This window comes from Amyelois transitella, chromosome 16, assembly GCF_032362555.1.
Source record: "Amyelois transitella isolate CPQ chromosome 16, ilAmyTran1.1, whole genome shotgun sequence".
In the NCBI taxonomy this organism is placed as follows: Eukaryota; Metazoa; Arthropoda; class Insecta; order Lepidoptera; family Pyralidae; genus Amyelois; species Amyelois transitella.
The window spans coordinates 993014-1018663 of NC_083519.1; the positions used below are offsets into that span (position 1 = coordinate 993014).

The 25650-nt window shown below is 34.7% G+C and overlaps 1 protein-coding gene across 1 annotated transcript in view; it reads left to right on the forward strand.

Moving 5' to 3' along the window:
• Positions 1-1835: 1835 nt before the first annotated feature.
• Positions 1836-25650, forward strand: part of LOC106138934 (uncharacterized) — a 103994-nt gene continuing 80179 nt past the window's right edge. The window contains exon 1 of the mRNA XM_060948501.1: positions 1836-1997. The gene's annotated coding sequence lies outside the window, so the exon portion shown is untranslated. The remainder of the gene's footprint in view (positions 1998-25650) is intronic.

A 25650-nucleotide genomic window follows, 5' to 3' on the forward strand; every position in this document is an offset into this window, starting at 1 on the left:
TCTGACTTCGTTCTGACCTTAGAGATTTTTGCAAAGGAACCTTACCCTTTACAGCGATCACCAAGTTTAGAAGCTCTCTATCCTCTGGAGGGCTCCTTGCTTGTGCAGCTTTCTTCACGATGTCTTCCTAAATATATCCCCTTGCTACGATCTTAGCAAATTTCTCTTTGTAGTTGCACATGGTAAAAATGTTTCTCCCTTAGTCATACGCGGGAAAGTGATGGAGTGGTCCTCTTCTACAGTTCTGGAAAACCCATAGTACAATTTATGTAGATCATCTATCAATGATTACTTAACAATGATCTAGTATTCTATTTTAAAAGTGGTGTGGGAAACCCAATGATGAAGATGACGACTTTTTGTTTATCTGTCATACGATTGTTAAATTCATCGTGAGCTTACAAAACTACTGTGTTAGTGGAACATGATACAGTTTTAGACCACTGGTGGACTAGTGGTTGAGATATACGACTCGTGAACGAGGGATGCCGAGTTGGAATCCCACCTCTACCATCAATGAACCCGATAAGACATATCTTTATTCGTGAGCATTATAGAGATTCAAAGGCCACGTTATGTTGATTGAAGAGATACAGAGTGACGCGCTGCTAGCCCTAAAAGAAAAATCTCAAGTTTACTCGTATAACCCTTCCTTGATCGTCTTATACAATCTGGGTAGGAAGAAAAGCAAATGACAAACACTGGGTGCTTTTTCACTACCAGATCGTGGAAGAAATTCAATGAAGGTATTTCAGAACATTGTAGAACCAACTTAAAATAATTTAAACCGCGTGTGAAACATATTTTTAAATATCTTATTTCAACGAGTATGCAAGGAAATATTGTTAAAGGGTATTTAGAAGTAAAGAGACTGCGACAAGGCATTTTAAATAAAGAATTTGTGAAGATGGACCTATGATTGTTTGCGAAACTACAGACTGGACTTTCTTCATTCGAATTTAAACTCTATTTTGTAGACAGTAAACTTCGCTAAATGTTTATATTTCAAGGTAACTGTTTAGAATAAGCCCTTTTTATTTAACGTTGGATTTTAAACCCTAAAATTGAAATAATAGAATTTGTAATCTTTTGTAGTTAAGGAAAGTCTTAGGAGACAACAATGCGGGCAATTACAGCAGGTACGCAAATAACAATAGACGGTAAATGTTGTTTGAACGGTGACTGTACACTGTCAACGATATTTTTCGAATAAATTATAAACTTTAAGGGTAAAAGTGGTAGTTACATTCGGATATAAATTCTGGGTGTTGTTTTGCTTTGTTGATCAAATTTTGACAGGTTTTGACTTACTATTGAGAAGCAACTAACTAACGGTTTGTTCATGGACATTTTGCTATTTTTTTTTATTATTGTTATTGTTTCTCCAAAATTAAATAAAGTTTCTTGCAATAGCGGACTTATCCCATGCAGGGATCTCTTCCAGTCGCCAGTAGGAAAAGTACGTTGGAATAGGTATGTAAAAATGACAATATCATAAGAATTCAAAACAAAATCCTTTTCATTGTTTGTATTTGATGAAACTATTTTTGTCAATCAAATCAAATTAATTTTATTAAAAAGAGAGTATCAGTCGCTTCAGTAGTTTAGGAATTATATGTATAAACTTAAAAGAATGGCTTTCATCTCAATCATTATCTTGTAGATTTATTATTATAGAAATTTTATTTGAGCAGGCCATTGAAATCTACGTCAAACAATAAATCATTGCAAATCAAACCGAATCGCATTGTCAAAAGCTTTTCAGACTTGCCAAGTTCAATAGCGGGCGAGAGCTTACGCCAGTCTCATGCGCACGCGCACGGCGATAACACGCGCCGCCATTATCGATTGCAACGATTATCGAATATCGATACATCGATCTGTGTTTGGGATTCGTTGATTTTTTGTCGGATTCAGTGTTAGAGTGAAGTGGATTTTGGTGACGTGTTGTGATTGTGTATTTTTTTTTCGACCAATTATGTGCGCTGTTTTGGCGGGTAAGTTTTTCCGACTAATTTTTTTTTTGTGTGTGTATGAGGGTGTTCATAAGAAAAACTTTATCGGCCAGTATCGTAATAAATAAACGTTATTAGAATACGTGGTTTCAAATTAATATTATCTCGTTCCTGAATTGTCGTAACAATAAAAAAATTAAAACGCTAGATTTTTTTTAATGACCATGTGGCTGTTATAAGCACAAACTGAATAATATTTTTGGCATAATAGATTAACCAAATACAACTCTATACTCTCTTTCTCTCTCTCATCTTGATGTGTTCCCAGTAGCACCCTCCGCTACCTAGTGTAGTTTGTTACCGCTTCTTCTGCACTGACGCCTTGGAAGCGGCAGTAAACTTAGTTTTAAGTTATTTATTTGACGTCAACCAATGTTGTGAAACCAAAAGTTTAGACAATTATTAAGCGATATGAAGTATCCTATAATAATGAATAAAAAATTTAAATTTGACTTGCTTGGCGCCCGTGGTCCGCCTTTACGTACCGGTTCCGTAGGAAACATTTCACGTTCCACATCATCCTCCTGACATTAGTCCCGGTTGCATCCTCACCACTCTGGAGAGGAGCCCGGGGTACGAATTTATCATTACTGAGTAGATAGAGCCAATGGACTGAAAGGCCACATTCAGGTAGATGATTATTTTTATTATTTATTTGTTAAAGCTTTAAATTTGTTTGACACTAGTGTTTAAAACTTATCTTTAGCTTTCTGGTTTGTTTGTTATTTGATAGGTAGATGATTTAATGGAAGTGAAATTGGGTTAGTGTCAGGTTGCTAGCCCATCGCCATAAAGAGAATCTTAATCGCGTAGACCTTTGTAGGAAAGCCTATTACAGCACGGAGGATTATATTAATGATAACCATGTATGACCCGAGCTTGACATAATGGCCTCTTAATGCATGTATATTTTTGACATAAATTTTTGAGATAAAAGATAAATCATAGAGTATATATTGCAATACAATATCTTAAATCAAAAGTAGGTAACCACTAAGAACATAGTTAACAAATAACTACTTAAAGCTCGTGTTAACTGCTAATCACTTAACAGTATTTTCTGCTTAATTTGAAAACCTTAGACAACGTGGAAATTCTAGTCGTATAGTTGTTTGCGAAAACCAGTTTTCGATTATAATATGGCCTACATTAAAATATTATCTTAAAAACTGCTATTTGCGCTATAATATTAGAGACACAAAATATAAGAGTTTTGGTACACTAACCGAGTGAACCAAGTGGACTACCTTAGGATTATTTAATGGTATTTAGATATAAGAATCTTAAGGTGTAGTGTAATTTCGCGAGGAAACCTGCACATTCAGGCGACTGAATGTGTAACCGTGATCATGGATCATGGTAACACATCCAGTTGCCTACAGGTTTCATAACAATGATTTCCCTCACCGTAAGAGAACCCTTACCTAAAAAAAAACATACATAACTCTCGCCTTTTTCGCAGGGCAGTAGGTAAGACTACATCTTTCTATTACCACTATCCTTTCCTTCTTTCTCTTCATCTCCATTCACAACTCTCTTTATACAAGCTCATCAGTCTAAACTGATAATTACATAATTACTTCTTTATACATGCTCATTAGTTTAGAGTAATCTTTACTTAACTTACCTATAAGAAATACGTTCATAAATGAAATCATTATTCCTAGAAGAGAAGACACTTAGAGACTACATCTTTCCACTTGCCACGATCCCTGAATACATACATACATACATAATATGTATACCTGTCTACCCCGCATGGACATGGCATGGAGGGATATAGACGTGACCATATTATGGTCACGTCTATATCCCATGCGGGGTAGACAGAGCCAACAGTCTTGAAGACTAAATGGCCACGTTCAGCTATTTGGCTTAATTATAGAATTGAGATTCAAATAGTGACAGGTTGCTAGCCCATCGCCTAAAAGAAGAATCCCAAGTTTATAAGCCTATCCCTTAGTCGCCTTTTACGACATCCATATGAAAGAGATGGAGTGGTCCTATTCTTTTTTGTATTGGTGCCGGGAACCACACGGCACGTCAACCTAACAACCTTCAAACGTTGATAAATGAAATCATTATTCCTAGAAGAGAAGACACTTAGACAGAGACTACATCTTACCACTTGCCACGATCCCTGAATACTTTCACGAAATATTCCACCCAAATCGAAATGACTACGGAGATAAAGATTTACAGCTGTCAATTAGACCACTGTTATGTCAGCAACGTAAGAACACAGACGTTCGGATGGGAATAACAACTTCAAGAGCATATTGCCTATAAATCAAGCCGGGCCCAGCCGCCCTCCGCTGAAATATTGATAGTCTACCGGGGGCACTTATTTTGTGGTCCAAGATACGCGCTGAGCGATTTGTATATCCGTAATATAAAATATTACGATATACAAATCGCTCATATATATACTTTCCCATGGATGTCGTAAAAGCCGACTAAGGGGTAGGCTTATAAACTTGAGATTCTTCTTTTAGGCGATGGGCTAGCAACCTGTCACTATTTGAATCTCAATCCTATCTTAAAGCGAAATAGCTGAACGTGGCCTATCAGTCTTTACAAGACTGTAGGCTCTGTCTACCCCGCAAGGGATAAAGATGTGATTATATGTATGTATTTATATATCCATATAAAATAATATAATTACTCTTCTGTGCAAGTATATCCCGGGCGAGAATAAACACCTCGTGCATATTATCACGTCTTTATTCGTTACGGAGTGGACAGAGCCAAAAGTTAAAGGCTCGATGGCTACGTTCATCTGGAGGGCTGAGTGGTGGAATTGAGAATAATTTAGTAACAGTTAGAAAACGTAAAAAGGGAAGTGTAATATTATTATTAAAACCCGTTGAATAGTACTCTTTATCTCTCTCTCTCTGATTTTAAATTTAGAATCACAATGTATTCACAGTGGGATTCCACTTGTAGGCAATAGGCAAGTAATCTGTCACTATTTGAATCTCAATTCCATCTTTAAATATAATCCATAAAACTAAACGTGACGTTTAGTCTTTTCAACATTGTGCGCTCTGGATACCAGTTTTCTGTTCAATACTGAAAAAATCGTTATTAGATATAAACCGAGATTGCGATGATACAATCTGCTTCCTTAAAATGTAGTATGACTAAGAATTCCCAAACTGACTTACTAAAAAATACAACTGTATCATCTTATCAATTGGACCACACAACATAAAGGTCAGAACACACGCACGACATAATTATGTTCTTTGACAAATAGAGTAATTATTAGCTTCTAATGCAACAGTTCAAGTTGTAATGTTAATTCTAACACCCCATTGTAAACTCTGTTCATTGTCTGTTGCGTCATTTATAGGTTCTGAAAATTAACAGTTAATTCTGGCAACACTAATGGCAAACAAAGTTCATTAGTTTAAATTAGTTTTAAAGTATTTTTTGGTTTTTTTTTTTAAATAAACAAAGGTATTTTGAACTTAATACCAAGAAAATTAAGACCTATGGATAACCTGTACATATTCAAGAAATAAATGATAATGATTAATATATTAATGTTAATCAATACTTTGTAAAAAAAATCCATTCGCCTTTATAGGCAATATTTTTTTGCCCGCATACATACATACATACATATGGTCACGTCTTTATCCCTTGTGGGGTAGACAGTCTTGAAAAGACTGAATGGCCACATTCAGCTATTTGGCATTTAAATATATCGCCATACCAAAATATTTTGGCAACTGTATATGTCATGTGAAAGAAGATGTAGTTACAGGAAACTACATCTTCTTTCACAAGAAAAGGGTATGTTAAGATGGTTTGGTCATGTGGAGAGGATGAATGAAAGCAGGTTGACTAAGCAGATATACAAAGAGAGTGTGGAGGGAAAGGTCGGAGTGGGAAGACCTAGACGGACGTATCTTGATCAAATTAAGGACGTCCTGGTAAAGGGTCAGGTCAAGAGTACGCGAAAACGAAGGAAGGAAGGAAGTATGCAGAGATCGTGGCAATTGGAAAGAGATAGTCTCTGCCTACATGTCATCTCAAACATGGGTTAAAAGGTTCTACTGCAACGTTAGTGTTTTAAGCTTGACTTAATTATTCCAGGATCATGAGTGATCTTAGGACCCCGGGCTCGTCTCCAAAGAGGTGGGGTCGCAACTGAGGCTAACACCAGGTGGAAAATGGTGAATGTTGGTTCTATTCATACACATACATACATACATACAATATCAAGTCTTGCGGGGTAGACAGAGCCAACAGTCTTAAAGACTGATAGGCCACGTTCAGCTGTTAATTGTCTTAATGATAGAACTGAGATTCAAATCGGGACAGATTGCCAGCCCATCGCTTATGAGAAAAATCCTAAGTTATATTTTCTTTGATTCTATTCATGTACACTCTCGTATTGAAGCAATATCAAAGATCTTACATAATTTATCAATATTCGCAACCGTGTCATGCGACGCAACATTTTATTAAACTGGCAATTTAAAATCAACCAATCAATTAACGGAAATTTGACCACACCCGCTGAGTCGAACTTAATCAAGCAGGTTGATTTCACACCGATTATTATTACTTATATATTAGTGCCGTGTGGTTCCCGGCGCCAATACAAAAAAGAATAGGGCCACTCCATCTCTTTTCCATGGATGTCGTTAAAGGCGACTAAGGGTTAGGCTTACAACTTGGGATTCTTTTTTAGGCGATGGGCTAGCAACCTGTCACTATTTGAATCTCAATTCTATCATTAAGCCAAATAGCTGAACGTGGCCATTCAGTGTTTTCAAGACTGTTGGCTCTGTCTACCCCGCAAGGGACATAGACGTGACGTGACGTATGTATGTATGTTTACACTTACCTACCACGATCGCTGATAAAAGTGTGTCGCCTGGGCTCTCTGCTGTAAGAACTTTTATTCCCTTTTTTACTACGCTTTTATTAGCTTGGGTTGTATGTATGTATGTATGTAACGGAATCTTTGAGCTTAATTTTCACTGATTTCTAAACGTCTGATCAACTTGAAACTTTGCACACGTATCAAGGACCGATGACAATGCAATATTTTGATAAGAGTTTCTCATTATCCTTATTAAAACTGCCAGGATTAATAAATTCATTTTTAGATCCTTCGTATGAGAGTAAGAGAGACAGAGATAGCACCAGTGCCAGTAATCTCCATACAAGAAACCAAGAAGTTCTGACGTATAATGAGTCAAAAAGAGATGTAATATATTTCCATATAATGTTACTATTAACCTGAGGCTTCTTTATTTCATCGCATTGCTCCATTTAGAATTACCATTAGAAACCATAGTAGAATTAGTAGAATATTTTAAAACAATAAAAAATATATAAGTAATAAAACAAAAGTAATAAATGAAAATTGAACAACTAAATTTACAAAAATACAAGAATAAAGTTACTACCTACAGAACTTTGCGATATTTAATACGTATTTAACATATTAATGCAATTCTTGAATTAACATTAGGTATCTTTTGCCTATTTATAATAGCAACACTGTAATACTCGTTTGGAAAATGAGTGACAGTTTTTATGTCAAATAAGTTTTGCAGTAAGTTTTGATTGAATTCGATTCGAACACCTGTAAACTTTCTTTCTGTAGTTTTTTACCGGTGCCTGTGTATTTACCTATTTGCACTTTGTTTTGTGCTGATAACTTGTCGTTATTTGGAGTTTGAAATCTTCCGTTGAGTCGAGCTTTGTTCTTCCGGATATTCGTGTAATTTTATCATCTGAGATTGGACTCTTGACTGTGTTTACTGTGTTGTGCAGATATTTTGAGATAGGACTCCTGTAAAAAGTACCTTATTATTTGAGATAGGAGTCCCAAGTTTGTGTTTGTTTTTGTGAAAGACAGATTTTACAACAAAAGTGCCACGATGTCTTCAGATAAACTTTGTTGCGTTCCTGGTTGTAAAGGCAGTGGAGGTATGTTTGAAATATTTTTGTTCCTGTATCAATCTGCCTCTTAATCTTATGGTTTGATTCCTGGCAAGGCCACAATCGAAAATTATTACGTTTGCTGGATAGTCGAAAAATATTATTAACAGTGATTTATCACTATAAAATTCTTTTCAACTGGGTTTAACAATCATCATACATACATATAATCACGTCTATATCCCTTGCGGGGTAGACAGAGCCAACAGTCTTGTAAAGACTGATAGGCCACGTTCAGCTATTTGGCTTTAAGATAGAATTGAGATTCAAATAGTGACAGGTTGCAAGCCCATCGCCTTAAAAAGAATCATGATGATGAGAATATTATGAGATTTAATCCAATCAGGCCACATATAACTTTAAGAAAGTTAGTTGTGAAAACCTCCGGCGATGGGCGCATGGTTGGGAAAGTCTTTTCTAGTAAGATAGTTATACCAGAAGTGTTAACTTCCAAAAAATAATTGTATAAAAAAACTAAAAAACTACCCGTTTTATTGCAAATCGAACTAAAAAATAGAAAATAAATAATAGTTTAAAAAAAACTAAAAAACTACGCTTTTATTGCTAATCAAACTAAAAAATAGAAAATAAAAATTAATGACAAAGGAATTCAGTAGTAGCAAGTCGAACAATCAGTTATAGTCAGTTGTAGTAGTAATTACCTCGGATTAAAATTATAACAAAATTAAATTTATAAACAAAACAATTTAAATCAGAGTAAAAAGCGTGGGGTGCATTTTACTTCATTTTCATAACTCTCTTGTCATAAATATATGCTAATAGAATGATTTTAATATTTACTACACCAGGCACCCCACGCTTTTTACTCTGATTTAAATTGTTTTGTTTATAAATTTAATTTTGTTATAATTTTAATCCGAGGTAATTACTACTACAACTGACTATAACTGATTGTTCGACTTGCTACTACTGAATTCCTTTGTCATTAATTTTTATTTTCTATTTTTTAGTTTGATTAGCAATAAAAGCGTAGTTTTTTAGTTTTTTTTAAACTATTATTTATCTTAAAAATGCTTTTGGAATCAAGGCAAAGCCTTACATATTGGGATTGAGATGGGATTCCTCTTGAAGGCGATGGGTTAGCAACATCACGTAGTGACGATCTAAATTGTAATTCTATCCTCAAGTCATACAGCTGATCGTGGCTTTTCACTCTTTTCCAGACTATTGGCTCTGTCCCATGGGAGATATAAGTAGATGTGACTATAGATGCTATAGTTGTCTGTCAGTGTTTTTGTCTACCAACTTATGCTCAGGTTTTTGATCGCGTCGGTCCAGATATCTTCTAGTTTCTCTTCTAACTTTTATCACATCTTACAGCCTGCTTAGTACAACTTGTTCGCCTTCTTTAGAAATGGGAATACACTGTGATATGATAGCTTTATTTTTGAGGTTAAAGTATAGTGTTTCTATTAAAAAAAATTAATGCTACTTTAAAAATGTATGTCCTTTCAATAAGAAATTTTAAAATAATTAATTAGAAATAGTAACATTCAATTTGTTATGCATCATCGAGTCATACTCTCGCAACAATATTTGTTAAAATTTCTTTAAATAAACCAACTGATTTCACACTATTGTTTCCAAGAAGAAAGTATGGAGGTATTACAAAGTTACAGCCGCTGCAAATAGAGCGTGTTTGGCCGGCAACTCATTAAGTTTGTTCCCAAAGTAAGGGCGTCACTCCACGTTTGCGTATAGATATGTAGAGCTATGGAAACTAAGCATCGCTTCGAGTCTTTTAGGTGATTTTTATGGTTAAAATGAGTTTCCTTAACCAAAAAGATTCTGTGAAATAATGAATGTGGATGAAGCAAAAGACGTTTGCACAGACCGTGGCAAGAGTCAACATATAACCCTTTTATGTTTACCACGACTTTACCAACATTCACAAAACTCTAGAAGATGGACACCTGGTATCTGATGGAATCTGTTTTGAAAAATGGAATCTGTATCTTGAAAATACACGTTACGAAAAAAAAAATTGCTAGTGTTAGCTATGATTTAAGTAAATTAGCATATAAATATATTTAAAAATCGTACTACACATAATGTAAATAGATCATCATACGTCTTAATAATTATTCGTATTTTACCTTTATTTTTATTTGCATACGCAGCGTCTTCTGTTTAAAAACCTCATGATTAGCTCATCAAACTTTTAAGTGTAAATTATTTTGCATAGCGTCGCATCTCTATCAATAGCGTAGCCTACTGACTCATACTTAACTATGGAATGCGACCTTAAAACCACTGCAACCGTGTTTGAGCCGGTTTAGTTGGAGGGTGCCGGAAGCTATCACTTTAAAGTGAATATTTGCTCATAAAGTAGTTAGTATTTATGTTTCTCCGATTGTCGAACACCAAGATGAGACCTCGTGGAGATTTCCAGAGTTTTCCTGTTTCACTTGTACCTACTTTATCGTCTTTATCGTCATGTTGGACGTTTTTATCTTTACTGTCGATAACTGGACTGGATCTAGCAGTGAGAGACGTAGTGAGAGCCAGGGTTTAACTGTTTATAATTTTTTAGAACAATAATTTGTGACTGAAATAATTTTTAACTGCACTAGAAAAATACGAGGATTTGTTTAAACAACTTTAGTTCATAAGGTTTTTTAATAAGAACTGATTTCACAAGTTAGTAGAGTAGTTAAAGAGCAAGTAGCTAGACCACAAGATGAAGAGATTTTTTTTTTATTATTCAGTTCATTTAACCAATTCTTGTGAAACGAGCCTTGATCTAATCGGGAACGAACCGGCAGAAAAGAAGATAAATAATTAATGTGGACGAAGCGAAAGAAGCAAACATATCCTGCCAAGTGGACAGCAGTAGTCTCTGCCTACTCCTCCGGGTAAAAAAACGTGAATAAATGTATCAATTTGTTAAATTGAAATGTATTCAAACTATCAAATGGTTGCTGCTCTCAAAAAACAAAGTACCTAAATCAATTAATACGTCCAGACTTCTAGAGACGATAATGTGAAAATAACGATTTGTATGGAGCCAATATGATTGCGTGACTGACTGTTATATTCATTGTTTGGACATTAATATCATGTAAATGTTCTTTTGAGTAGGCTTACATAAAATTACTATTACTACTTATGAAGTGTTTTTAAGATATAGACAAATTTTTACCATCAGAAGTTATGTAACTGTTTATTGAATCGTGATGTTCAGTTGATCTGCTATTCTGGTCTTCTTTTTCAGGCTTTAGTCCCGGTTTCATCCTCACCGCTCTGAAGAGGAACCCGGGATATGCCTTCTTCCCGAATCTCAATTATATCATTAAGGCTATCATATGGCTATGATATATGTTCAGTTGAGCTAATATTTTGGTATAATATCAGAAAAGATGTTGCGCAATTTTAGTGCAGATTGAAAGTCAATGAAGAGAAACGCATAAAAACTTAGAATACTTCTTTTAGGTTATGTGTCGCGTAGAATAAAGAAACATTTCATAGTTAGTATTTGCTTGAAAGATTCTTTTTCTTCTTCTTAAGAGCTAATTCTTTTCGGTGGAGTTAACTGGAGCGTCCTCCATTTATCTCTTCTCTCAGTATTTTTTTTTTATTTGTTGATATCTTCTAACGTTTACTTTTCGCTATTTGTATGAAAGATTAAAAAAAAACATAAATTTTCGCGTATTAAATTACAAGTACAATATTAACAAGATAAGTGTCGATGATTTACCAACAATCCTGACTTATTTACTGCACTACGGGTATATAATTTTATATAATTAGTCAGCGGCGCCAACAACTTAGTTATAAGTCTCCTGATTTTGAAATTAACAACTACCTTTGGTGTTAATGCGCAATATTCAGATTATATTCAGATGAATTCAATGATATCTTAACTTGCACTTAGTGTTATTTGTGTATCTGATTGCTTATATCCGAAATTGGACAGGTAAAGTTTTCCAAACCTGCGTATTTTCAATTTTTCTTCGAAAGTAAAACTATATTAAAAACTAGACCTTTAATCTTTTTAGTTTAATTATTATTATTTCTTAAAAAAATTATAAAGATTTGATAACGCAACGTCATTATTATAGTAGATCACTGCGCGTTGTATTTAATACCCGTTAACTACTCGCATTTACAAAAAAAAACTATTAAATAATATTGTTATATAATAGACATATCAAGTTACTTTTATTTGAGTACATGTTGACAGAATGGCTTACAGACTAAAGAAAAGAATTTATAAGACTGGCTGACTGTAAAAGTGGGACAGGGCCTCATCGAACTTTTAAGTATTAAATTTCGAACATTTTAAAAAGAGAGATGTGAATCGTCGAATATGCAATAAAACACAAAAAGTTCTCTATCAGACCCAATGGTTGACTGGTAGATAATGCTTCTAGCATTAAGTCCGCCAATTGTGCTATACATTTGTATTTTGTGCAATGAAGTTTAAATAAATAAATAAAAGAGCATTTTGATACAAAAGTTGTTATACCAAATAAACATTTTTTCTTTCTTTCTTAACCTTAAGAAATGGACCATACGTTCAAAATTCAACACCAATCACTCAATATTTTGAGTAATCAAAATCGTAAAATTCCGATGATTGTTTCAAAATTGTATTTAAACTTCAACCTCTGGCCGGAAATATAAATTACCTTTTTTTTCCTCCTCGTACCTCGTAATGTTTACTTAGTAACAGGACGCTCCAAGGGCTCGTGTGGGGTCCGTGTTTTATTTGTACCAATTCTTTTAAACAAAAAGAAACTCAGCTTAGCGCCTAATCTCATTTTATTTGGTTTTTAGGTGACAGAATACCTAGATTCTAAAAGACTTTGATTATTGTAATCGTAAATATTAAAGGTATTAAATTATCTATAGTCGTATTAAAAGGACGTATTTAAGCGTTGAACTTTGCATATTTCTATTAGGTACCTTAAAATAATTATAAGCCTAACACTAAACCACCACAGTTACCTTGATAACGACAAAATTTTAAAATTTCATTCTCCTTAAAGAAGAATAGGACCACTCCATCTCGTACCCATGGATGTCATAAAGGTGACTAAGGGATAGGCTTATAAACTTGAGATTCTTCTTTTTAAGCGATGGGCTAGCAACCTCTCACTGTTTGAATCTGAATTGCTAGCCCGTCACCTACAAGAGGAATCCAAGTATATAACTTAAAAATTCCTTATCCGTAATCTATACTAATATTTAGCTGTAAAGTTTGTTTGTTTGTTTAGACGCGCTAATCTCAAGAACTACTGGTTCGAATTGAAAATTGTTTTTGTGTTGAATAGACCATTTATCGAGAAACTTTTTAGGCCTTATAAAATCACGTTGCAACTATTAAGAGCGAAGAAATAATGGAAAATGTAAAAAAACAGGGGAAAATGATTCATCATTAAGAGCTTCCATGACGCCCAAAATAACTATTCCACGCGGACGAAGTCGCGGGCACGGCTAGTCTAAAATAATCCTACAAAATATTACAAAGACGAGAACATAACTATATATTAACAAACGTTCGCTAACCAACTAACCTACAAATAAGAGTTCAAATGCATCGTGGCGATTATTTTTTTTCGTCCAACAAAGAAAGGTCTGACCGCACCCTTTCCGAGAAACCCCGGCGATTTGGACTTCGGTTATTGTTTTCTTGGAAACTGAAGAATGACCATTTGAATGGACCGCAAGCAATTGTTCGTGACAATGCTACGTGGGAAATGGTAATGCGGTTGTCGATCGATTAAAAACGCGAGATCTCGAGTTTACGAAATGTTTCAATGTGTGAGAGGGTTTGTTTTGACAGCAGATTAAAAAAATACATACATAAATTACGCCTTTTTTCCGCAGGGGTAGGCAGAGACCACATCTTTCCACTTGCCACGATCCCTGCATACTTCTTTCGCTTCATCCACATTCGTAACTCCCAGTCTCAGTCCTGACCAGACCTTTTGCTAGAACGTCTTTGATTTGATTAAAATAACGTTTGACTAGGCCGTCGTTCGTCTTAAAAAAATAAATATGAAATAAGTTGGGATATGTTGTGAACGACACAAATTAAGCTGGCCCTAAATTATTTTCAAATTTTGTCATTCGAGGTGCTAACTTTATGATACTATATTTTGTCAAAAATACCTATATAGATATACATCAAGGATATTGGCAGATTAAGTAAGATTACGTTTTTATGACCTGACCAGGAATCGAACCGACTTGTGGTTCAAAGAAAGTAATAATTTTTAGTCGCCTTTCATTTTCTAATATGGCGCACTTAATGCGGAACAGATTATCTTACTAATAAAATACTTTCTTGATTCTAGCAAATATAAATATAATTGACCCTAAATTTATAAAAAATAATACAAAGTTACTACAGTGTTAACTTGAAAATATGGCAAAATACATATCAAATATTAAGAATTTCAATGCGAAATTTTCAGATTAATTAAACTCCGATTGGATAAGTCTTAAAGTGATATCAAAACCTTAAGCTACCACACAATTCATCATAAGACTAGGTTGGCGTCGATTAATTGAAAATTTATTTGATTTATCATTCCACGCCTGCGCTGAGACGAGATTAAAGTTGTAGGAGAGATTTAATTTACATTCATACATAAAATTATTCTTCTTTCCCAGGTAAGCAGAGACTACATCTCCCCACTTGCAACGATCCCTGCATACTTCTTTCGCTTCATCCACATTCATAACTCTCTTCATGCATGCAGGTAGGTTTGTTTGCCTTTGACCAGAACTTTTACCTGGATATAATTTTCCTACCCATGTTTGTAATACTTCCTTCCATAATTTGACATGTTAGGTGGCGAGAGGCCTGCGCGGAACAGCCTCCAGAAACCATTTGTCAACTTTTAAATTACTTAAGTGGTCTTCCCAACTTAAGGCTAGTAAATTAAGACAATCATAATTATTCCACGTTGTTCCTTTTTTCTCTTCATATGCATTTAAGAATTTCCTAAAATTACAAATCTATCCCCACTTTACTAGCTGGACATATATACCGAATGCTATTACATCTCCATTAACAAATTGCTTGTGAAAGTATTAAAAAAGTCACTTAAAAGGACTGCCACTTCTAACATCTTTGTAAGTACTTCCATAATATGAGCACCACCTAATCGATCTAATTGCTTTGTTACCTAAACCTACAATCTATATGAATATTGTCTTACTGTTTTCAACAAGGGGTATCGGGACGAGTTAAAAACATTACAATATTTAGATTACAATTGAAGCTTCTAAAATTTCCGAAAGTTAAAACCGTTAGGTCGCTTACAACTTTAAAATTATAAAGATGTCTTAGAAAGTCCCAAGTAATGCGATGACAGAATAGCTTTACCTCATGACTCAGATTACAAAAACAATATGTTTCTTTATAATGGGAGTGAAGAACCAAAATGTCAGCCTACCTAATGGTTACATTGTTGCCTATTTTAGTTACTAACCAAATATAAATGAATTAATAAAATATAATAATAAGATATAACGAGACAGGTGACATAATTTTTAAATTTTTTTTTATTGATGATGAAATAAAGGCCGTTAGAAAGCTGTATTTAACATTCAGCAGAAAGCTGTTAAGTTGTCCATAATGAAATTTAGCTACAGTTAACTAAAACTTCATTCTTCTTAAAATGGAGCGTACCGTAAACTTTATGAAGGAGCAGAATCTGAAGTTCTGAATCGTAGATAATTTACGCGAAATGTAAGGTAACTTTGAAAATAAACCTAGAGAATTGTAACAATTCCAAAACCTTTAAATATTTTTTATGTGTGTGAATCATAAACAATACGATTCAACAAAAAAATATTAAAACTAGAAAGCAAAGGAAACTTTTGTGCAAACCCATCCACAAGTGGCAGGTAATATTTCAACATCATACAAAACTCAAAAAATTCAACAGTCATTATCTTATTAAGCAGAATCGTCGGCGCCAACGAACCAACTCCAATATTACGTTTGTTGACATGATTTTTTGTAACCCGTATCTATTTCAAAAAAAAGCATACGACACAAATTGGCCGTCACTCAATGGGGAAGTCGTCTGTCGTCAACATAGTTAAGTGTCTTAAATTGTAATTTGACACTTTCTGTTACCAACGGAAACATGTATGGACCTGTCTAAAAGTTTGATATATATAGTCACGTCTATATCGACAGTTTGGAAAAGACTGAAAGGCCACGTTCAGCTGTATGGCTAGATGATGGAATTGAGATTTTGAATCAGGTTGACAGGTTCCTAACCCATTGCCCACAAGTTTGATTTCAAATTAAATTAAATAGAGTTTAGCTTTAGAATCAGTAATTATTTCATCCCTTCTGCTAATCTGATGATAGCTCATGGTGTAGATCGATGTTTTAGGGGACACAATGAGCGTATGCTTCGAAATACATAGACTGAAAAAACATTGACATCTTTATGAACATCTTGCTCAATATTAATATTTTTAATTAAACTTATGATTTTAGATAATTTATGATAATTATATAAAATTTTATTATAATAGTCAATTTCATTCTTAACAGAATAACTCGTATAAGGAATTATTGAAATTAATTTGACCAGTAGAATCATATATTTAGAAATAACATACGATATGATGACATGGAATGAAATTTTAATAAATAAATGATTCGCACTATAAAATGAATAATAATAATACAATTAAACGTTGCTAAGTAGGCAAATCGATAATTTATAATTTGCGAAACTGATTTGTTAATAAAGTCGTAGATGCAATTGCAATGTTTATTAATAAATATCGCAAAATTTATAGCTTCAGTAGTCCATAATCTTTTACATTGCATATTACGTCACTACAACATACATACTCCATTAGTACTCGTATTCATCCAGTGACTACTTTGTCGCTAATTGTTTATTTATGTTGTTCATCATAGTCGACATTTAAAGTGTTTTTCTCATCTGTACAAGTCACAATACTTGCCACTTGAAGTTGGCCAGGCTCCATTTGGCCTCAATATGCCATAAATCATAATTCAATTGACTCTTTAATATTTTTAGCGGCGACAGATGAGACTTTTAGTTTTTCGTACTTACTTGATATCTCATGAAGTGTGTTTTAAAAGGTCTTTTATCTTGTGGTTGACAACGATTGAGTGATCACGTTGTGTGTGAAAAAAGTTTCATTGTGAGTCAGAATGGAAGTGTCTAAAAAGATTCCGTTTAAAATGTACTTAATTAAGCTATGCGGCCAGTTGTGACAGTTTCGAAATGTAGACAGACGTTTGTCTGGCCGCAATCAGCTTCTCTCGTGCGTGTTTGTTTAAATATAATCTTCTATATTTAATTTTAAATGCCATTCTGATGTTATAATTTTCATTATATCTTTAGCGTGCTGTTTTAAAAATAATCTATCTATTTTTTGATTCTGCTTTTGTTTTATGTTTTCTTATACAAGTCTGACGTTCAACTTTTATTTCGAAAACATAATTAGTGTAGTTGTTTTGTCCAGTTCTATTTTATTTTAAAATCAAGCTGTGTCTTATTCGATCCAGTTGTCAGTTTCGATTTCTTTATCTTATTGGCTCGGATCCAAAAGATCATTCACATTACACATTAGTGCACAAATTAACAAGTATTGTTGAATTAATACGACGTTTGTACGCTCCTCGACGACTTTATCTGCAAATCGATACATCGCGTGTGGAATCCCATTAGAAATCGTCGGTCAATATTTATCGATGGCAAATAAAAGATTGTGTCATCTTAGCAGTTACAATGTTTAGTATGCTTGTTACTATTTTAAAGATAGTTATTTCCGTGATATTAAAAGTCAGAATACTATTATATTTTCGAATAACGACTTATTACTATTCTAATTTAAACTTGCCACAACTTTTTCAATCTAGCTCTAATGAATGGAGCATGTTTATTATGTTAGGCTAGGAGCCAGTTAGTGCTCTGTCACAAGATGTGCAAGGTTTGATCTGGCATCCAACCCACTAAACACTCATAATCTTTATTCCGTGACTCAGTTTTTTTTTTTTTTTTTTAGTGTTAACTATTGCAACGATTATAATTATGACATCGACCAAGTAAACGATATGCAGTACCTTACAACTCAGCGATTAAAAAGGTCAGGAATACTAGCCGGACACAAGTGCGATTCTCAAGGTCTCTGGCGCCTCTAAGGGTGCTAGAGACGAGAGTTCTTGACGTTTAAAGAAATGCAGGTAGACGAAAGAAAATAAAAGAATCCATATCGATGGCTGTGGAAACAATAGGGCTTCAAGTGTCAATTTAACAGTATGAGGGCCGGAGCTAATATGGCATTGTTTCACAATTATTAAGACGAGCGAACTGCCCCGATGTCGCATGTTTTAAACCTTGCATTTTTTAATCTATAGCTACCTACATATAGTGTACAATATATGTTCATGGCGTCTCATTTTTGAAGGTATTTTCGCGAATCGTCACTTCGTCGAAGCCACATCATTTAAGTGCCTGGTATATCAATGTGTAGCGGTCTTTTGTGAAAATACGCTTTGAAAGCAAAGTCTATTTGTAACTGTTTTAAATATAAAATAGTTCTAATATTCTTGGCAGTTTTTGTTCCATTAAATCCATAAGAACCATGTAAACTAGAATAACTGTTTGGCTTACTGATAGAATTGAGATTCAAATGAAGTGACAGGTTGCATGCCCGTCGTCTAAAAGAAGAATCCCGAGTTCATAAGCCTATTCCTTAGTCGCCTTATCCTTTTTTCTATTGGTGCCGGGAACCAAATGAACTAAATGCACTAGAATAAACAAAAAATATAAATTACATAAACACATTTTTATTAATAATTAGACGAAGATTCACTACGAATATCATGCTTTCTATCTAAATGGTCATCTTTTTTGCTTTGCATATTTTGATTTGACGTCATAATATATTTTATTATTTGTAACAAATCATAGCTATTAAGTTATTATTACTTTAATATCGTTTAGTACAATGTCTAGTTCTTTATATAATTTAATTTATTTATTCAGATATCATGATCCACTTTGTTAGTAATACAGAAAACTTAGAGATAGTGTTAGTAAATACATATGGAAAATGAAATTTTAAAAGGTACCCAATAAAAAGAATAACTGTACACCGGGATGCCGCTGAAAAACTCGGCTTCATATTTGGCCATACACAGCTATCGGCATGGTCCCCCGCACAAGGTGGCCCATTATTGGTGCTTCCGGTCTATCCGCTACAGTTTTCAGGATGCTGTTATGACTCGCTCTTAATCGCCCTAGCAAAGATGCCATTTTTTTACGGATCACAGCATGAACTCCATCCGTTCTTGCCTGAGCAAACATTTCAGAGGCACTACAGAATCGAGGGAGTCTTAGCAGCATTCTAAAAATATTATTGTACTGGACACGAATGGCATCCAGCGATCTTTTGGTACAATGGACCCACAGACCGCCCGCGTAAAAACCCTGGCAAAAAGCTTTAAAAAGCGTTATTTTGACTTAGTCGCCACAACGGGCAAATCTATGGATCAACATTGCCCCTTACCGCTAGTACTATATAAAAACATACATTTATAATAAAGATCAATTTGTTAGTATACCTGTACTATATTCCGCGTCCTTTCTCTTTCATATCAATGCTACAATATAAGTAACTAAACAAAGTAATGTATCAAACGCATTGACATCTCCAGCCAACGATAGAAGACCTATAATAACGACCAAAATTAAGGCTCCATCGGATCAAGTTTCAGTGGTTCCTCATAGATCACCATTGGAATTTGCGTAGGCGTCATCCATAGCTTGTTTTCTTTGAGTTTTCGCCTCATTAAGTGTTTGTATACACGCATTGGACATGTCGTCGGGTACATGATAAATCGTTTCTCAATACAGAACTTATGGGAAAATTATAGTAGTATTTACACCTAGTTCTTTATGTTATTTTACTTCGTAAATTGTAGCTTCTTTTGGAATTCGCTGTTAAACAGCTTTATCGTTATATGTGGTCTATTATTTGGTGTTAAGTGTATGTTTTATATTGCTTCTTTTGATATTTAAAGAATGTTATGGCTGCAGCTGAGTTTCTTTATTGTGTAGTTGGAAAACCACTTGACCGTCATAACTTTCTTATTGTTAGTACATGTTTATTTGTACTGATCATCTTTCTCAAAATAAACAATTTCAAGTATAGTCATTGCTTTCTCTCTTTGCGTACTAGATTACGCGGTATAAGTAATTTTAGGCCTTTTTTCATACATACATATGGTCACGTCTATATCCCTTGCGGGGTAGACAGAGCCAACAGTCTTGAAAAGACTGAATGGCCACGTTCAGCTATTTGGCTTAATGATAGAATTGAGATTCAAATAGTGACAAGTTGCTAACCTATCGCCTAAAAAAGAATCCGAAGTTTGTAAGCCTATCCCTTAGTCGCCCTTAACGACATTCATGGGAAAGAGATGGAGTGGTCCTATTCTTTTTATAAGGTGCCGGGAACCACATCTTTTTTTCCATTTTAGTATATGGTTGGTGTCCAATACTTTTTTGTACGTACGTGTATTAGACTAACCATTTAAAAGATAATTCCTCACTTTTCATTCATTGCTTCATTTGAAATCTGTTATCACTGAAATAGATTATTGTAACAGGCTATTATTGTTATTAAGTACAAACATGCTTGATTTTAATTTCTTGGCTACGAGCTATCTAGTTAAACTAATTTATGTAGTTTCAATCGTTGCTAAAAGTCGTTATTTTGCAAAATAACAGTAATTGTATCAATGATTGTGGCCCTTCAATCAATAAATTTATATGTCCCTTTAAATAATTTGATACGGCAGCTATTTATTTCCTATTTAGGGGCTAGGGTGTAATTTCAGGATATAATTCTACACTAACGCCAGCTAAACTGTTTAGCATTACCAGTATTTTGCATAATTCGTCGGAAAATGTCTCGAATGTGCCATGTTGTTCCCGGCACCAATCCAAAAAAGAATAGGACCACTCTATCTCTTCCCAATGGATGTCGTAAAAGGCGACTAAGGGATAGGCTTACAAACTTGGGATTCTTTTTAGGCGATGGGTAAGCAACCTGTCACTATTTAAATCTCAATTCTAACATTAAGCCGCTCGTAGGTATATCAATAGCTGAACGTGGCCATTCAGTCTTTTTTAGACTATTGGCTCTGTCTACCCCGCAAGGGATATTGACGTGACCATATGTATATGAATGTATGTTATACATCCAGTTGCACGAATGTGCAGTTATTCTTACAATTTCCTTCATTGTTAGAGCATCGTTAAGCTCAGAAAGAGTCATTGGTACACGGCCGACGAAGGATTTGAACCTATTCCACCACGCGCACTGTTCAAGCATTTAACTCATACACCTTATCCATTCGACCAGCGACGATCTTCGACATGTCTATATTACATTACATTACATAAAATCACGCCTCTTTCCCGGAGGGGTAGGCAGAGACTACCTTATTCCACTTGCCACGATATCTGCATACTTCCTTCGCTTCATCCACATTCAAAACTCTCTTCATGCAAGTTCGGCGGTTTCGGGTACTTTTGACCTGACCCTTTACCAGGACGTCCTTAATTTGATCAAGACACGTTCGTCTAGGTCTTCCCACTCCGACCTTTCCCTCCACACTCTCCTTGTATATCTGCTTAGTCAACCTGCTTTCATGTCTATATTATAATAATTAATTCAATTTCCACAAAAATCTGGTTATTTCAATAGTTTCTTCCACTCTGTTACGCAGCGGGGTTTCACATGATATCTAGATTCGAGAAACCATTATCGAGATATCGATATTCGTTTCGAAACGACTACGTAATCGTTATCGGTCAATCGATAACCTTTGAGCCTTCCGTGTTGACAGAAATGGCGGGGTGTTTTAATAGGGAAATGAACAGCTGTTTTGTTGAACGCTATTTGCAATATTCTCGTAGGAATTTCTGTAAAAATGGAAACACAGTTTGTAAATAATACTTACATGCAATAGTCACATGCGATGGGCTAGCAACCTGTCAGTATTCGAATCTCAGTTCTATCATCAAGCCAAAAAGCTGAACGTAGCCTATCAGTCTTTTCAAGACTGTTGGCTCTGTCTACCCCGCAAGGTATATAGACGTGATTATATGTATTTATGCATATAAGAAATAGTAACCAAGCAAGAATTTGAAAAAAAAGTCTGTCTAGTTGTATGTTTGTTTGCACATGCTAATCTCCGTAACTTCAAACGGATTTCAATGAATTTTTTTTTTGTTGCATAGCTCTTGTGCCTGGCCAATATATAGGATATATTTTATGTTGTATTCTGAAACAGCTGACATGGAATCATAGGAACTAAGCTAAACTATAGGAATTATGGAAATGACGCCTAAACAAAAGACGTTCAACTTGATGATCATTTTCTGTTGGCGTATAAAAATCGAGGATCTGGAACACCAGATGCAGAATTATTATTACCAGCTAAATCATCCGAACTATGTGGAAAAGACGTCTTTACAAAAGTTGTTCAACCTGATGAGCTATTTCTTTTGGCGAAAAAAAAATGGAAGATCTGAATCATAATAGGTACCTATACATAATATATGTGCCGTGTGGCTCCCGGCACCAAGAGAAAAAGAATAGGACCACTCCATCTCTTTCCAAGGGTCGTAAAAGGCGACAAAAGGATAGGTTTGTAAACTTGGGAATCTTCTTATAGGTGATGGGCTAGCAACCTGTCACTATAATGAATCTCAATTCAATTTAATTAAGCCAAACAGCTGAACGTGGCCTATCAGTTTTTAAAGACTGTTGGCTCTGTGTACTCCGCAAGGGATATAAACTTGATAATATGTATGTACAATATATGTACCAAAGTATGAGTAAGCATAATAACCTTAACCTTCGTATTTCCAAACGCAAACGGAGTTGCGGGCAACAGCTAGTCAAAAATAATCAAGGAAGATGACGATCATTACATGTTAGCTAAAACGCTATGAATCTCTTAGGCGCCTGAGCAGAGACGGCTGATCGTGATCATAATCAATTTAGCTAAACGATTACCAAGTCTGAGACGTAAATTATAAAACATAATTTTGCTATTAGTGACAATACAAATGGCAAAGGTAATATTATTATTGTACCACTTAAAATCTTCGAAAGGAAATGAATTATTTTTTATCAAAGGCCGTATTTCTCGTAGTGCCGTGTGGTTTCCAGCATAGGGTTGAAAAAAGCGGGAAATTTTCCTGTTTTTTTTCAAATTCCCTCGTATTTATACAAGTTTTTTTACGAAAGTTTCAAGAATAATAAGAATGAAATATTTCATGTTTTTTATTAATAAAACGGAAAAATATGAAAGAAACGGAAAAATACGATAGGAAAAGTATTGATTTCCTTACAATATACATCATTGTTTTAAAAATTGGTAACTAAACGTGTTTTTTTCCAATCGTTTTTTTTTTTATTTTTCGAAACAACGACGAAAATCTCAATAAAACTGTTTTTCCCCCAAGGTTTTATTCTGATATATTTCAATGTAACAAACCAATAAAACGGTAAAAAACGAAAAAACGTTTCTTTCACCGTAAAAAACAATTTGTTTCTTTCGGAATTTTCAACGCTATTCCGGCACCAGTGTAAAAAAGAATAGGACCACTCCATCTCTTTCCCACGGATGTCGTAAAAGGCGACTACGAGAAAGGCTTACAAACTTGGGATTCTTTTTCAGGCAATGGGTTAGCAACATTTCACTATTTGAATCTCAATTCTATCATTAAGCCAAATAGCTGAACGTGACCGATCAGTCATTTCATCATTCAACGTGTGAAGATTGGCATGTACACAAGTTCAGACCAGAGCGTCAATTATGGGGTTCCTCAGGGGAGTATATTGGGTCCTTGTCTGTTCTTGATATATATGAACGATCTGTGCAATCTCCCACTTCATAACGGTAAAATCGTGTCATTTGCTGATGACACAGCCCTTGTTTTTACAGGCACGAATTGGTCAGAAACTTTTAGATCTGCACAAACGGGTTTGGATTGTGTAAAAATGTGGCTAAATGATAATTATTTGACACTGAATGTTACTAAAACCAATTATATTGCTTTTACTATTAGAAATGTAAACCGACCAAACCCCGTTGAGCACTGCTTGATTGCACACTGTCACAAGTCTTCCCAATGCAATGATAACTCATGTCAATGTCCCAATTTGAAAAGTGTGAGCACCACCAAGTACCTTGGCATCACCATTGATCAACATTTGAGTTTTGAAACCCATATCGTATTACTAGCTAAACGTACAAGAAAACTTATATATATTTTCAAAAAATTACGCTATGTGGCAGATGCGAAGGTCCTCCGTATGACATACTTGGCTCTATGTCAGTCCATCATTGCTTACTGCATCACTTCCTGGGGTGGTGCATCTAAATCCCACATTCTTCTTCTCGAAAGGGCCCAAAGGGCTGTATTAAAAGTATGTACCTTCAAACCATTTAGATATCCCACTTCCGATCTCTATAAATTATGTGGTGTCCTTACAGTAAGGCAGCTTTTTATTCTTGCAACTGTCATGCTACAACACTCTCGGCTTCCTTACGTACCCCAACCGGAAATTAGGAACAGAAGGCTCAGACTTCCGTTGCCAGACGTTGAAACCCAATTTGTAAAGAAATTTTTTCACTATCTCGGACCATATCTTTATAAGAAAATTCATTCTATTACCAATATATATAGTCTCAACAAATTTAATTGCAAAAAAACTGTAAGCGTCTGGTTACAAACCCTCACTTATGACGAGACTGAGGATCTAATGATCTCATTGTCTTAGTCTTAGTCCAATCTTTGTCCATGTCAGTGATATGTCCCCCTATTGTCTAGACTCCTATATATATATATATATTTTCGTTGATATCCCTTGAGCACAGACACAGTTGGGTTACAGTTTTGTCTGTGTACCTATTGAGCAACCATGGTGCTTGTGTGTGCTCACACAGTAACCAAAAATTATTTTATAATAATAATTTTCTCGCCTGGCCAGGCCATACGCAACACATACACTCCACATACTTTAGAATACATCTGAATAAGTACTAACATAGATTAGTCTTAACTTAATTACTGGGTGAGACCTGGTGACCCGTAACACAGGATCTTCGGAGCCTAGCACGGGCACCAGTCTCCACTCCTACATGTTTTGAATTATTTACTGTAACTAGGTTAATACTTTGTTTATTGTGGAGAAAATAAATAAACTTTTATTATTATTATTATTATTATTTCAAGACTGTTGGCTCTGTTTACCCCACATGGGATATAGACGTGACCATATGTTTGTCGTATTTTAATGAAAATGTATCTGTCAATAGAATTTTCGAGGATCACATAAGCGGTTGAATAATTGTTGAAATATAAACAATTTCGTTAAAAATAAAAGTGTTTGTGAAGTCTTAGTTCGCGACTAATGACTAGTAATAATTTATTAGATACACTAAGTAGATAAAGCGTAAAGATGCAATGAAGAAACGCTGATATCCCCATTCTTAATAAAAAAATGGAAGTCCTATCAAAGAGAGTATTTTGTAAAAGAAAAACTTTTATTCCAAATTATTAAATACTTGCTGTGCCCGCGACTTCGTCCGCGTGGAATCAATACC